Source organism: Haemaphysalis longicornis, unplaced genomic scaffold (genome assembly GCF_048455015.1).
Source record: "Haemaphysalis longicornis isolate Haplotype H1 unplaced genomic scaffold, Haemaphysalis longicornis Haplotype H1 scaffold_5, whole genome shotgun sequence".
NCBI lineage: Eukaryota > Metazoa > Arthropoda > Arachnida > Ixodida > Ixodidae > Haemaphysalis > Haemaphysalis longicornis.
In genome coordinates this window covers 23,754,542-23,770,893 of record NW_027526385.1, presented here as the reverse complement: position 1 = coordinate 23,770,893, position 16,352 = coordinate 23,754,542, and positions in this window count along the sequence as shown.

Here is a 16,352-nt window from a genome sequence, read left to right as displayed (position 1 = left end):
TTTACCCTTATTGGGAATCTGGCTTTATGTTCGCCTTCTTTACGCGAAATTTTAGTTGTGTAAGAAAGGCAAGATTTCAATTTTGGGCCGACTCGCACGATACGTCGCTATTTTGTGGCGGCATTCTTTTTAACACTAATCCGCATTCTGATACTGGACCTTACATCATCTCGGCTTCCACTGTGACCGCCATAATTTTTCCCGTTGAATCACACGAATCGCTTTGATGTTGGAGACGGCAGATTAAGGAGCACGCTTGCATTGTAGCGCAAAAAGAGCCCTCTCATTTTGTTGCAGTCGAGGGAAGCGCCCAAAAAGCAAAAGAGTTGGGAGTCTTCATACAAAAAAGTCAAAAAGGAGTGGTTAAAAAATCACGACATGCATAGTTGGCTTCAGCGCACAACCTAAGGGGAAATATGACTCTTAGTAAGAAAAAAGAGGAACACAAGTTGATGTGAGGCTTAAACAAGGCAAATGGCATGTTGGCTATCCCCGCGATTTATGCAGAACCATTTAACTATGACGAGAACCGTCAAACATGTCCTCTGTTTTCGCCTCTAATTGTGCCCGTAAGTGTACATATTCTGCAAACTTCTAAATCCTTGACATCCTGGGAGAAGGCAGTAGATCACCGCGCTCGGTTGGGTGTGCTTTATTAGGCGCAGTAGTCAGGTTAATCTATCTCCACATGCTACACCGAGCCGGAAACATCATCCATTCTGGTTAAGGCTTATTGCAAACCCCTGTACGCTCTAAAGTTTCCCACGAGGCGGCAGCATAATTTATCTTGGCTCGCTCACCTGACAAAAGGTATTTTCCATTTATCGCGACAGAAAAGCAAAGGGAGGCTAGCACCAGCGGCTGGCTGATGAATGACTGCACGTCAACTCTGAAATATAAGGCTTGTTACTAAGATGTTGTGACCCGCGCTGGAGACCAGCGTCTTCACTGGTACGCCTCCGGGCGCTTATATTTTTTGGGCGAGATTGTGACGATACATTCTTAACGTGATGGCCCAAATGAACACTACTTGTGACGGTTGGGGACAGGTTTCCCCGTGTCTTTTTAGTATCAGACTCGATCTCAAACAGCGATTCCAATCTTTTATTTACCTAGTAGTTTAATCGCTGGCTGGGTTGTTCAAATGTGGTAGTTCTCCTATGTGTGTCCAGGAGCACGCGTATTGCTCAATTGAGAGAGAAGTGCAATTTTGTTTCTTAGAGGAACATTTTTGGACGGAGTAATAAAGGGAGCGGACGGGTTTTTTCTCAGAGGGGCGGGGGGGGGGGGGGGTAGGGAGGTAAATGAAGGATTTATATACGCCGTAGATATAATGTCACCTCCATGAAATGTGGCTAAAGCTATTTTAGCATCAGTAGACAAATTGGGGATTGGTGAGGTGTGTTTTAGGGACATCACCTGCCATACAAATTATTCACGAGCAACATCGCTTAAAACATGAAGAAATAAATGGCGATGTCGTTGTTAATTGCATTTCTCGAAACGCCATCCCCAGATGGCTGTATGAGAATAAATATCTATTGTTTGAATTGACGATGTCGTGCAGCACAGCGCACTGTGTATAGTTAGCTCTATGGTTGCCTACGTTAAAATTTGCATACGGCTGTCTTGAATAAAAAGTAATATTTGTAGTGCCCGAACTAAAGTGATTGAATTTATTACTTAAGTTATGCGTGACGAAAACTTTAAAAGACATAGCAAATGCACTGAACTACCGTGATAAATTTAAATACGAAAAATGGTGCGCGTAGTTTTCTGTACAGGCTGCGCTCCCTGGCGACATGCCGTGTATGCAGAGCAGGCATAGGTTGGGAAACACTCTGTTAACTGTTGTTACTGCGGAGGCGCAGCCCCTGGCTTAGAACGCGGGTCATATACTAAAAACAGCGCACATGATTGTTCGTATTTGAAATTATCATGACAGTATTGGAGTTTTCAATGGAGGCACACTACATCCCAAATGCTCGAAAGGGAAGATTAACGTCTTCCGTATTTCTCCTTTTCTTGTCTACCGTTTGTGATACACGCAGTTCCTTCGGACAATAAAATATTGCAATTTTCCTCTTATTTCACGGTGAATTTCCTGTCCGTTTCCTGGGTCTACAAAAGAGGTAGTAAATACAAAACCAAATATTATACCTTGTTGTCAGAGAAGAATCTGTCTTGGCCGGGTGTTTCTCATTCCCGCTTCTGAACAACAGGGCTCGGGTCTCATTTTCAAATACTACAGAGCTGTTAAACCTGTCTTGTTTTTCACATCTTTACTTGGCAGCGCATGCTCCAGGATACCTGAGTCACCCACTCAGTGATTGGCAAATGTCGACAGACACACACCAAAATAAAGCACAAAGAACCCCTGGCAGCTGTCGCTGCAAAAGCACAGAAAGAACTTTACCCCACTTCTTAACGCTATGCGCAATCGTTAGCAACAGAGTGAATGCAGGACGTGTTTCTAATTAGCCGTGAACAAAGATAGCGAGGATGAACAGGCTCCAGAACGAACGCCTATCAGCAGCGAGAAATTGTAACAGCCGCCAGTACGTTTTCTTAATTATGAATCGTGTGGGAATCCGGCGGGAAACCGTATTGCTTCTTCATTTTTAGGAACAAAGTCGCGGAATTCGTTTTAATTTGTGCTCCGTTCCTTACATTGTGCTTCGCTAAATTTGCACGGCTTCAGAGATGACAAAATTGTAATTTAGAATGATTCACAGCGCTCTTACTGTCTTTTTTTATTCTTTCTTCAGCGTCCTTGCGCTGTTTCTTCAAATATAGACTCACATCGTTCGAAGAAATTTATAATGGTGCCGCAGATTGCGGTAAGTACCTCTGACCAGAAAAAGCATAAGCACAAAAAAACTCCGTTGAATGAACATGCCTCACAATAATGAATATTCAAAGCAGTGGCCTTTCTCGTCACTCAATGCAAGGACTGACTCAAAGATGTTTTGTTCCAGGCACAGAGCACAAATACGAGCATCTACTTTTTTCTCATAGATTACATGTGACACACCTTACCAAATCCATTTGATGGCTGGAATGAGTTATTATTCGTCCCAGTGGACAGAAACATATGATTCAGCATTCATTTATTCATATCCAGAGCAAGCGTGGGTAGTACGCTCGCTGAAAAAAAAAACATTTCTGGCGTTTTGAGCTGCGATGCTACATTTTGGCCAAGAAGCGCACGGCAGTGGAGCTCTAGGGAGGGATTCACACAAAGTAAATTATGCCGGGTGCAGGGAAATCTCGACACGCGGGCGTTGTCTTCTTTCGCATGCATGAGAAAGAAAGAAGATGAATGCAAGAATAATTATTTAATCCTTAAAATGTTTGAGCAGCTGCTCGCTCTTCCCGACACACTTGAGGCTTAGCCCCGCGACACGCATCCCTTCCTTGGGCTTGAGATACCTTAAGATGTGTATAGCGCAATAAAAGACGAAGGACGGATAGGACGCACACGGACCACGCACTATGTTTCAACTACTGGTTTATTCAAGGAAGTACTTAGTTATAACAACGGAGTACATAAAATAGGCAAACTAAGTGACACAAACAAAAAAACAAGGAAAAATAAATTTGATATCCAACTACACATTCTTATCGCTCCCTTCTCGAGCCACGGGCTTCCAAATGAGCAAGCTCTTTTGTCGATAAAGCAATTCATGCTTGACTAATGCATCCGTCCCCGTTTTGAAAATTGATTGATGGATGCTTTTCGCCTCCATCAGAAAAGCTCCCGCCGTGGCCAGAACTCGAACCCATGATTTCGTGCTCAGCAGCGCAACGCCTTAGCCACTAAGCCACAAACTGAAAACTTCCAGCGCCTATACTATTTCTTTGTTTGTCTGGTTTTTGCCTTTTAGCAATATTGTGCAATTCGAAAACAAAGGCACGCATCCACAATCGCGACAGTGCTGCGCAATGTGGCCCTGCTTCTGCCGCACGTTATAATAGTGCTCCCTCAATCTGCAGTTTATGTATCGACCAGTTTGGCCTACGTATTGCTTGCCACACCGAGTCTGAAAGGTGTACATAACGTGCGGCACAAACAGGGCTGGGACTTTTACGTCCACGTTTCAGCATCAGTGGAGAATTTGTAGCCGTGTACATTGGATTCGCGAACAAATTATCTCAAACAGGTTTGAATCAAACCTATGATTGAATTCTCGGCATTTCAAAAGTGGGAGCAGTGATCTCTAGGGGCCTGCGGAACCAGCTGACAAGCATTGATAACGTGTTGTGATAGTGACCTAATGCGTTGGACCGCTTTTGATTCAACGGTTAAGGTTTATGTCCGCAAAACGAAAATCTACAGCCAATTATCAAGATATTAGGGGCTCCAGTTGGCTTGTTCTTCATGACTGGATGAGTAGGGCAAACCCAGCTAGTGCAATGAAGTTTTGACAGGCAGCACCCGCGTAACATTATTTTTATCAATTTAGTTGTTTCTGAATGGGAGAAATATACATTGCTACAAAACAAAATTTCTAGCGCAGTGACCGCAACCGCAACGGATGAGAAAAAGAAAGTTTTTTTTTCCCTCTCTGTAGTCGTCCTTCTAATATTATCGTTAAAAGTGCATTTTTACGTAGCATTTTGTATACAGCCTACAGAATTGATAATATTCTAGGTCCTTGTTAAAAGCTTTTCAGTAAAGCTTGATGTCGGGCTGGTTGGTGTAACGTGATTTTGAAGTAAGTTGCGCTTGTTGTTAACACTGAGACTGACACGGAAAACCAACGTAGGCTTTCACGAGAAGACGGCGCACTATCTTTTCTTCACTTGGACGTTTTGCCCCCACACTAACCGATTTTTTTTAGCGTTGGCCTCCATGCCCTGTAACAAAGAACATTTTTTCGAAGATTGATTTCTATCCACATCGTGGATAGAATCTAAAATTTAATGCATATATTGGCATCTAGATTCTATCCACATCGTGATTAGAATCTAGATGCCAATATATGCATGTGTTATGGTACAGTGGTGCTGCGTAGCGCGTGGGAAGGGATAATTCCTGTCACAGTTTTGTTTCTCTACCTTTGATCGCCTTTTGGGTAAGCTGCCGTTATACTTGGTTCCTGTGGTCCGCGCCAAGAATATTTAGGCGGGAATTGATCTTATTCTGCAAAATAAAGCACTCGTCAAGCGCAGTTCTTCCGCCCAATGATGCGTCGAAAGAACGCATGGTGCACTATAACGAATTATTTAGGGGTACGCGTATCATAAGACGCCATTACTAGCGAATCAAGCACAAGAATAAAAGGACTAACCTTGGGGGGACCCTAGAGTCTAGTAAGGTATCTAGATTAGTCTAGCTAGGAGCACTGGACGAGTCTAACGTGTTCCAGTGCTTTCAACAACAGAATATTTTCCTGTGTTCATTTATAACATAGATATAACATTAATATACAGACGGAGAATTGTTACGATAGTTACGACGTCCTGCCATGCTTGTCGCTAACTACCCCAACACTCCGCCTTGACTGAAGGTATCCCCATCCGTTTGGCAATTTTTAGAAATGAATCAGTTTGCGCATCCTTTTTCACGGCGTGCCACCGGGAACCTCCGAGACCTCTCAAAATCAGTTGCGGAACACATCAAAGCTGTTTCTCGCTCCAGTTGAACAAATAAGGATAACATATCAACAAGATTTGGTGTTTACGGCGGGAGAATGGACATTTTACCTTGCAAGGCGAGGCAGCGGTGGAGGGTCACGCTCATCGTTAATGACCCTGCTGAATGTTTGCAAAGACGCAATGATTGTTTCTCGATCGCATTAGTTTTATTAGGTACCATAGAAGAGCCAGCCATATCTTCTGTACAAGCGCGCAACCACGACAGCAATGTCCTACGTCTTCAGATACCAGGAACAACAGCTAAACGTTCAGAATACTCGTTATAGGGGGATGGCGTAAAAAGCGTTCCATGGTGGCAGGAGATTTGGTGGTATTTGGCGCATGTGAATATAGAAATGAAGACTACAAATTGATGGAACATGAGTACTGAAAGTCACGTATGGAAAATGGGTGGTTGGTTTGCGGGAAAAATTCAGGTTTTCATAAACTCACGACTTTAAATTTGTTGAGAAATACAGCTCAACGATTTGGAAATTTGTTTGCAGCTTGTTTTTTCTGATCTGATTTGGAGTCATCTAATCGGCTACGTAATGTTACGTATACTTAAATTTATGCTTTTGATGCAGATACCAATGACACACGTCGTCTATTTTGGAGAAGGTTATGCGTCAGACGTTTCTTTCGTCACCTTCATGCTTGCTGGTTGGCCGTTACCAACCTTAATAACACTTGCCTACTAAACGAAGCAATGAACACGCAAAAGCGAGAACTACGAACACATGGTTTAGTCATAAAAATTGTTCGAAAGCATATATCGTACTCAGCGGAATTCCCTAGGCACTTTATGGAGCAGTAAAGGACCGCCTTATACAGCGTTTTTCTCCGAAAGAAGGGCACAGGCCATTGCATTACGTCACCGTTGATTCCAAGAACAACGCGGTATCTCATCTGAGCTCCCATATAAATAATACGTGGATGATTTCTTTGCATCGCCCCTTACGAGTCATCCTTTCGCGGCACCAAAAGCGGTGAGGGGCTTTCTCGGGCTTCGGTGAGTGCACAGTAGGCGCATCAATCGCCAAAGCCATAGAATGGCCACTGTTCCCAGAATTGCCTTTCCTCGCCTGCTTTCCTAGTAATGCCTATACATTCGTTATCCGGCTGAATAGGGCGAGCCCAGATAAAGAAGGACGCGTATAAGAGAAAAAAATATTTTATTGTGAGGCCATATAAACAGCGAACATGGAAGTAGGGGCTGTAACCGAGTCAGCATAATAGTTCAAGGACAAAATGTAAGCAACTCAACTTTTTCACGCTGTTCACTGGCACGCGTTTACCGTTCGTAATACTAACTGAGAAACGAAAAAGCTTGAATTGTTTAGGAAGGATATAAAAATGCTTCGTTTTCCGTCGTGAACCGAGCTTTCCATTACTGATTAATTATGAGGGTTTACGCGCCGACGCTAGACAGGTGATGACGTGAGCTGTAGTTGAGGGTTCCGGATTAATTGTGACTACCTTAGGATCCTAAACATTAGCTGATATCTCGAAATCTCGAAAGCCCGGGCGTTTTTCCATTTCGCTTTCAGGAGAAAAGCGGCCGTCGCTGTCGCGAATCGAACCCACATCCTTGGGCTCAGCGCCTTAGCCATTAACCTATCGCGGCGGTTTAGGTTTCCATTTCTGCACTCTCATCATAACCTTACCCCCAAACATGAATAGTGACCCTTGGTGCAGCAGCCAATCGTAAATCACGCGATTTTTTTAGGGCATAGGATTTCTGCGTGTTAGCCCATGCGAATATAAAAAAAATATTCGGGCCTGTAAAGCTTGGGCTCAGGTGTGCTTAACTGCCCAAAATGAATCCAAATATACCTGTATGAACTATAAACTACGATAGGAGAAATACCTTTCGGCTTTTTATTTTGTTTGCTTGACTAGTGTTCGTCATTCCATCCACACGCCCTTGACGTTTTGTGAAAATGAACAGTGAGCCCAAATACTTGAAATCGAGGAGTTTCCTTCCTACTGCCTTACGTTATATTAACCAATTCTCTCCTCTTTGTACTTCTTGCATTTTTGTGTACTCCTTAAGATATACTTCTTATGATTCCAAGCACCTTTTATGATGTAGTAAATGTGAAAGAATTAGCAATGAATGCTGGAATAAAAAGTCCGGCAGTGATTCCTACCTGGTGTTGATGCAGATGGTTCAGAGTCCAATATCTGTATACACTGAACTGATGAAAATTTTAGAGAACTGTCTTGTGGAAGGCAGCCCGTTCGATCTATGCATTGTTTATGACGTGGCACCTACAGTGGCATATGTGCAGGGGTGTGCATGTGTCTTCTCCGTATCCTCGGCATCCTTTCCTTCTGGCGACTCAATCTTCTTCTTCCGGTTACTATGACTGAGAGGCTCGGCCAATCCCTTTTGTTAGCCGTATGTCATGAGCAACCCCCGCTTTTGGAGGTAAAAATTAAAAAAAAAACAGAATAGGAAAGAATTCAGCAAGAATAGAGGATAGACCCTAAACAACGGGTATGCGAGGGCTCAGAAGAAGACGAAGAGGTATAAAAAGGAGGAGTACGACAAGCCGTTCCTGTTTTATTTCAAAGAGCAAACATTAGGACAATTCTATGTCAGTTGTTTCAGGCGCATGTTCTGCACGTGAAGCTCAGGATTAGTTTGACGCACCCGAACTTTGCCTTGAGTCCAGGTTTTCACCTTCAGGGGGTCGAACATTATAGTTTTCATATTTTTATTCAGGTTTCTCCTGTATCAGGCACGGAAATATAAACCGCGCAATCATCTCTTCAGTCTTCGGATCTCGGGTGGGATGGGGTCAAAGTGAGCTCGCTGAAATTCATGATATCTGATTTTAGCGATCTCTTCCTTTCAGTTTTGAATACTTCCATCCAAAGTGCATGGGTTTGTTGAGTGTGGAAGCTTGCAAAAAGTATTTCGGTGGTCCAAAACCCCGTGTTAGTGTGTGAAATGGAGAACATTCGTCCCAATTCTCTTACCTCCAATCTTGTAAAACTGTTGGAGAAAGTCATCGTTTAATGGCTTGCATTGCTAGCAATAACATCCTCAACGTTTGCCAAATTGGTTTGTGTCCTGAATACTCAATTCGGTTTGCCCATGTTAATTAAGAAGGTAGAATTCGGCTCGTCAGGAAAATGGTAAAGCCTTCAGCCTTAGTCACATAGCAAGTGGCAAAAGCCTATGGCAGCGTAGAATATGGAGTCTTCTTGGTGGTTTGATGGCTGTCTTATACCTCTCCGCATTGCAGCATGGGCACACGAGTTCTTGCAAGGAGCGAAGATTTTACAGAGGGCAGAGTGAAGTCAGAGTGAAGTCTCCAATTTGTGTAAACATTTTAGTTAGTTTGAACCTGCGAGACCAGGAGGTAGCTGTCCAAGTTTATGCAGACTACATTGCGCTCTACGCATTTGATGGCGATTTTCAGTCTCGCTACAAGCTGCTGCAAAAATATCTTGATACCTTGTCTAGATGGCTCCAGACGCTTCAGATGGCCCTAAAAGAACAAAATCTTGTCGGTTGGTTTTCCTTACCCATCTTCGGCACCTACACGCGGCACCAAAGACTACAGAAGTAGGAATTGGCAGCCTTGGTGCCTTGGTTCTGGCAGCCTTGGTGCCAAGGTAGCATAAGAGGGTTTCCCGCCAGTTATCCGCGTATGACAGGCTGTAGACGTTCGCGTCACGCCCCGGGGGTTGAAAAGAAGGTCCCCTTCTCCCCGTGTAGTCTGAGTGGCGCCGGCTACCACCCTCAAGCGTCAGATACAGTTGTAGTAAATATAAATACCCCAGACAGTGAAGGGGAACACAGTCGCCCAGATAGCCGAATTGGTAAGGCATTCGAGATCTAATCGAAAGGCGTGGGTTCGGTCCCCACTCTGGGAGCTTGTTTTTCTTTCTTTCTTTCTCACGTAATTAAAAATAAAAAAATAATTTAACGTCACTAACGGTAAATAATAGTCTAAAACATTCCCCTATGCCTTCTTTGGCGTTGTAGACTGCCGGCATTTCTTTCTGTATATATATATGTATATATATATATATATATATATATATATATATATATATATATATATATATATATATATATATATACATATATATATACTAGCGGTAGTATCCGGCAATGCCCCGGGGGGGGGGGGGCATTATACTAATGACGCTAATGGGCGTAACAGGCGTTGAGTAATTTGTTAGTTGTCATAATTGGTTAGTCAGAAACTTTTACACAATATAGAACTCCTTCCTGCTGTCATTACGTGGGCTCCAACAGAGGCGTGTCGTGGTAATAGGAAACATCTTGAGCCCGTGTTTTACTGCTACTTTCCCAAAAGAAATTGCAACAAGATCGTGCGCTCAAGCGAGTGAGTTAGTGATTGAAAAACTTTTTATTAAGCCGATGAAGCGGGGGTGGATCCCCATTGCAGGCAGCCATGTGATGAGCGGGCAGCCTTCGCCTTGGTGGCCAGAAGTGCCTAGACATTCAGATTGCTGCTAGTCACCAGGTATGCCGACAGCTCAGGGGTGGGATGGTGCGAGAGAACAGAGAGGAGCTTGAGGCTTTGCTTGCGTTCTAATATGTTATGATGATAAGTGGTCGCTTGTAAACCTAACTTGCATTCTTGAGAAGGTTGCGTTGGGAACAAACAATGAAGGCGGACTTGGTTTGGGAAGGTATTCTTTGCCCTGGGAAGTGTTATCTACGCAGATATGAACGGTGCTCCACGGTCACCGTTTTAGGATATATGACCTGGGCTCCTACGGAGGCGCGTGGTTGCAGAAAGTGCAAAAAATGGCGAGTGATATGCGAACGCGGGAAAATTATTCACATGTTAGGACACAATCCTCAAATCGATTTTTGGCCAACTGTATTGGCACCATTTACAAGCAAAACAGGATTGCATATATGAACGGGCTGTGTTATTATTGAAGAATGTGTAAAAACACATCGTTTTTCCGAACTCTTGATTGCCTCAATTTAGTGGGTGTCATAAGAAATGTTGTAGAATACCTGAGTAGGTTACCTATATCAACGAAGACCACTTCAATATCTGAAAGTACGAGCGATAAATAAATTAATATCTGAAAACAATTTTCACCGCTTTTCAATCTCTCTTTTGTGTAATTTTTAAAGTTTCCGTAATATATAGCTGCAACAGCGTAATCACAATGTACTCATCAAATTTGAGGCCGTTTGAAGCACCTGTTTAGCTAGGCGTGGACCTCCCATTTGAGGCTGTTGGAACTTTCGATGACGACAAGGACGTCGCAAGCAGTGAGCGCAACAGACCCATAGCGATGAGGAAGAAGACGACTAGGCGAGCAATCAAGGTGGCTGCTCACAGTACCGTTCTATGTAAATAGTGTAAATATATCTGCTTTTTATCGACGACGGCCTCCTCCCTCGCCTCCCTGGACGTCTTCCACAGAGGCTTTTTCGGGTCGTCAGGCGTGTCATTTGTAAAGAACAATTTGGCTCTTTTACCGGCATCACAGGGCGAAATCCTTAAAATTGGTTTTCTGCATCTGAATGAGTAGAATAGATTTGCAAAAATGAATTTCATAAATTTATCAGCAAAAGATTTACTGGAGAATCTTTAGGAATACCCATTTCAGTCCATAATTGCGAAACACCTCAATAGTGTTGGTTAAGGCAAAATCCTAAAACTACGTCTTAGATATCCTTAAATGCTAGACATGTCAACAAAATGCGCTTCCATATGTGAACAGGTGACCGAGATAATCACAAATTTACGAAAACACAACTCCGCCGTTTTCTTCAGTTACGAGCGCAGTTTTCGAAAATCCATCCTTAGTGAGCACCTACGCTATTACGCACATGCACTCGCGAAATTTCAAGTCTCTAGACCAACCAGCTTTGGCTTAGCGTTGATTAGTCAGTCAGTCAGTCAGTCAGTTTGGCTCTTCACTTTATAGGTATAGATATATGTTACTCAAAATGGTGGATGTTTGATTATCAGTCTTGAATTGTCCAACTTTTTGCACTTTGCTCTTGCAGCGGAAACCGCATATAACTATCTCTTTCTCATGTTTATTGTGCCTCGCTCATTACACAACAACCGCACTATTGTGCTAGAAGTTGACTATAGAAAGCGTGCTTTGTAGAAAAGTCAGGTAAAGGTACGCCATGCGACACAGCCTCTTATTCGGGATACCAACGAATTTGGAAAAAAAGAATGAGGATGTAAAAGGTGGGAGTATTGAATAGGGCTTCAGCGTTGCTCTATTATTTCTGTACGTGTTGTTTTAATAAACCCTTCAAGGAGTTAGGCAAAGTCAGAAGAACACCTCAAACCTCCATGCGTGCCTAATAAGTACAACCAATTTATTCACCAAACCGGCTCAGGAAGTTTTCGAAACAAAACAGGAATATTTGACTCGGTTTTTTTTTTGAAGACGAAAGCGTTTACATCTGGCGAAAAATGTCTGGCGGACATTGGTGGCCGCGAGTTTGATACATAGAGGTTAATTAGAAAATGGCTAATTTTTACCTGCGTATTTTTAAAACTATAAAAATAAACATCCTATTTACCCAGCAGATGAGAGGAAGTACAAAGTTTCGTTGCTGGTTATTGCCAATCATTGCGCATTCACCAGTGGTTTGCATTCTCTGTATATTAAAATCTAAAACTCTGTCAATGTGCTTGTGATAGTGCCGACTGCAGGTGCGAGCTGTATTTTGATTGATCCAACAATTGACTTTTGCTCGAGGGACCTAGCAATATTAAATGCCACCTTAAAACTAGAATGAAACATACTTTGTGTTCAAGAAATTAAAACAATATTACCTTCAGTAGTGAAGCACAAGTAAAAAAAATACTTTCAAAGCCTAATGGCTGTGCTTTTCTCCTCCGCAGGTGCTTCTCTCCTGCGCTCCTCCTTAGGCGCGCTTGCTAAAAAATAAAAGCTATATTTTAACATCTAAAAAAGAACTACTCAATCTGAAAATGTAGGCCGGGTGAGCGAGATGGGAGGGCCATCACGAAAAGTCATTTTTTCACAAATTCTTTCTATACCAAATGTGAAGTGTTGTCCTTAAGGAGTAGCCCCAGAATTTCCAAAGCATCCGAAAACGCTAGTTAGTATACGCAGTCTACCCTCTTGCAAAATAAAAAAATAATACAAAATGATGCCTGCTGTCGAAGGCTGAAATTTGATGCCGGGCAAAAAAGTATCTTGCAACTCCAAATAAGTTTTCACTTTTAGTGAAGGCAGTAGTGACTTGCTTACTTACCGGTTTGGTCACGTTCCCACTTTTTTCATTACTTACCCAAAGTCTCTAAGGTTACTCCAGTGTTGTTACGCATGCACCACCATGCTTATTCAGCGATGAGTGATGTCTGAACACTGCCTCGGGATTGTTACGAAAGGTTCTCACTTCAAACAATGCTTTTTTTCCCGAGGGGAGTGCTGAAATGTGACCTGCTTTGTGGGGTCTAGGGTTACCTATCAGTGTGGCTACGCTCAAGTGAGCAACGCGCCATTAAGGGCCTTCATCAATCACTGGGCTAGCTTTTGAGCCCGTTAATCAATAGTGGGTCCAAAATAACTCAACAGGTAAGAAAACGTTTGACGACACACAAAAATTCAATCATGTTTCAATTGCAAGAACACTTCAGTCGCGCAATAAGGTTCAACACAAGTGGTATCATTAGTTATACGCCGTGGGTGTTAAAGTTCAGCGATGACAAAAAAGCACCAAAAAGGCACTTTCGAATCTCTTGTGTAACTACTACCTAACATTTAAACTTCTGGATTCTTTATTTAAATGGCACACTCGTGAGATTGGGCTTGTTTGGAGTTTTCTTGATTTACTTTCCTCCACTTCGTCTCCGAATGTACATTGGCCACCTCCCAATAACTTAGGCGTTTCTATATACTTTTTGCGCGCTTTTTTTATAGTTCTAGCAAGGCCAGGCATCGACTGGCTGCAGAAGATAAGGAATGATTAATGTGCATTTATTGAAGACAGCAAAGTGTCACTACCGGGAAATTCCATTGATAAATAAAACGCATACAGATGCAGCACTTGAGTCATACTAAAATCCGTCAATGAGCGTACCCTAAAATAAGGGTTCGAAACCCCATTTATTCTGGCTCAGAATGGCCGGGGCAATGCAACGGCGTTCTGGTATCAGAGATGATCTTTAAACACCGGAAATGCCTCACCGAATTGTCGTAGTTGCCAAGGCACAAGCCTTAGCAAATGCTTCGCGAAAGCGGTGGCCGGAAACCACATCCGATGCCTTAGAGGAATGTAAAAAAAAATCAACAGCGGCAATGCAAACTTATGTTTTTTTTTTCAACTACGGTGCACGGGTGTACAGAGCGTTGACATCTGACTTGGCCGTAGAGTGTGCGATTACACAAATACCTGGTGCATTCTGTACGAGGTTCAACATGAGAAAATAGAAAGCTGGAGTCTCTGATACACGTGTTTTACAACGTGCACCAGCTGTAAGACTAAAACTCCCGCATGGCAGTCGTTGCTTCGCTAGAAATGATACGTCTCTATATTTCCTCCTTAGTCAAGCTTACCGAATCAGATGAGTGCGGTTTTTGCCCCCATTATTGTTGCATATTAGATTTTAAAGTTATTAAAAATAAATTGCACGTAAACTATCAGAATTAGGGATAAAAGAGAGATTGCTTCTGCAGTTGGTGTTTCACTAAATTATTCCTAAGCGCTCAATTCAACAACTAGAGAGAAAAACGTTCCTGAGATCTTTTATATGTTCATTTGCCCTTTCCCTATGACCGAATTAATATTTTGCGTGTAGGCTTGCCAAACGCTACGAGCCGCTGTGAATAGATGCGCAAAGTTTACTTGAAATACATTTATCCGGGATAGCCCCTTCACGACACTCGACGACGATGACTTTTCTTCTTACTCATCATACTTTTCATTTCATTTCATTTCATTTATGTTGCCCTTAAGGGCCCGAAGGCATTACATAAGGGGGGACAAGTGACAAGATAGGGTACAATGTTCAACAGAAAAAAGCAAAAAAAAAAGCAAATAAGTTTACACAGGAGACAGGAATCAGAAATCACATGAACGAACTAGAACAAAAATAAAAAAGAATAAACGATGTTTTACATATGTTAAACAATTGCAGAGCAAAACTAAGTACAATTCTAAAACGATTAGCGATAAACACGGAGTAGTTGAAATTATCAGAAAAAACGTTCGTTCAGCTTTGCGCGGAACGTTTCCCTGTTGGCGCATGATGTGGAGTCATCCGGTAAGGCATTCCCGAGGGCTATTGCATTAGGAAAAAATGAGGTGATAAATGCTGCCGTCCGGCCATTTATACGTGCAATGGGTCTGCTGTGAGTTATGCGCGATGAAGTTCTGTGTGCAGATTGGAGCAATTGATGCCTTGAGCGTGGATGATAGTAGAAGCGGTGAAGAAGGCCTAGACGGGTGATCAAGCGGCGGGATTCAAGAGTTGGGAGGGAAAGAGAGTGTTTTAGCTCGGTAACGCTGGTTTTGTGTGAATATTGCGAATATATGAAGCGAGCTGCATGATTTTGGATGGACTCTAATTTAGTTGTTAGGTGGGCTTGTGAAGGATGCCAGATTGCTGAAGCATATTCAAGTTTAGGTCGGACGAAGGTGATGAAAGCTAGTTTTTTTATGTTGGGAGATGCGCACTTGAGGTTGCGTCGAAGGTAGCCGAGTGTACAGGATGCTGTAGAGCAGATGGAATCGATGTGGGTGGTCTAGGATAGCGATGAAGTCAAGTGGACGCCAAGATATTTGTAGCACGATACGGAATGATTTGTAGCATGATTTGTAGCATGATTTGTAGCATGATTTGTAGCATGATACGGCTTCTTCTTCTTGAGAGTGGCCTCGCAAACGTAGTTAAGTCGGGGACTATTTCCCTCTATCTCCGCATTCAGTAACTCGTTTTTACTCCCCAGGATATTTAGTGATCAATGCCATCTGACATCTCTCCCTTTCTTGTTTTACCCTTCTCCCCCTTCCGGCCCCTTTGCCCTCCGTAAAATAATAAAAGACTACCGTACAGTTATTAAACTTCCATATTAACGATTAGCCCACACACAAACCCACTCACTACGCGCACCCAGATGACAGCAAACGCGTGCACGTCCGAACGTACAAACACTTTTGCGCATGTTGGCATTGTACGCACTGTGAGACCTTGCTTATGGCTTTATGGTCACGTGCTCGTATCGAAAATGATGGCTGAAGTCAAAATGGAAGTTGCTTTCGATAAATAGATTAACTCACCCAGAACACAAATACAGCCTTCTTACTCGCACATTTTTAAAATATCAGCACTATCAAGTCTATTTATCCCAAAAAACTTGCTTTAGTCATGTGCTGGGTTCCAACCTACGCTGGGATCAGTGGCAATGAGGTGGGTGATGCGAGGGCATGCTGCTTCCGTACTCAGGAACACAGCTGACAGAGCACCACTACTACACACTCTATCGCGCACTGACCTCAAGCTACAAATTCTACAACACCTTCGTAACAAATGGAAAGACAGTGGAGTGAACAGACCGATAACAAATCACGCGTAACAAAACCACACTTGGGACTTTACACCACTGACTCACGCAAAAGAATAACTGAAGTTCCTTTAGCAAGGTTATTATAGGCCACACCCATGTAACACACTCCCACCTGCTCACAGGATCTCCAAGACCCT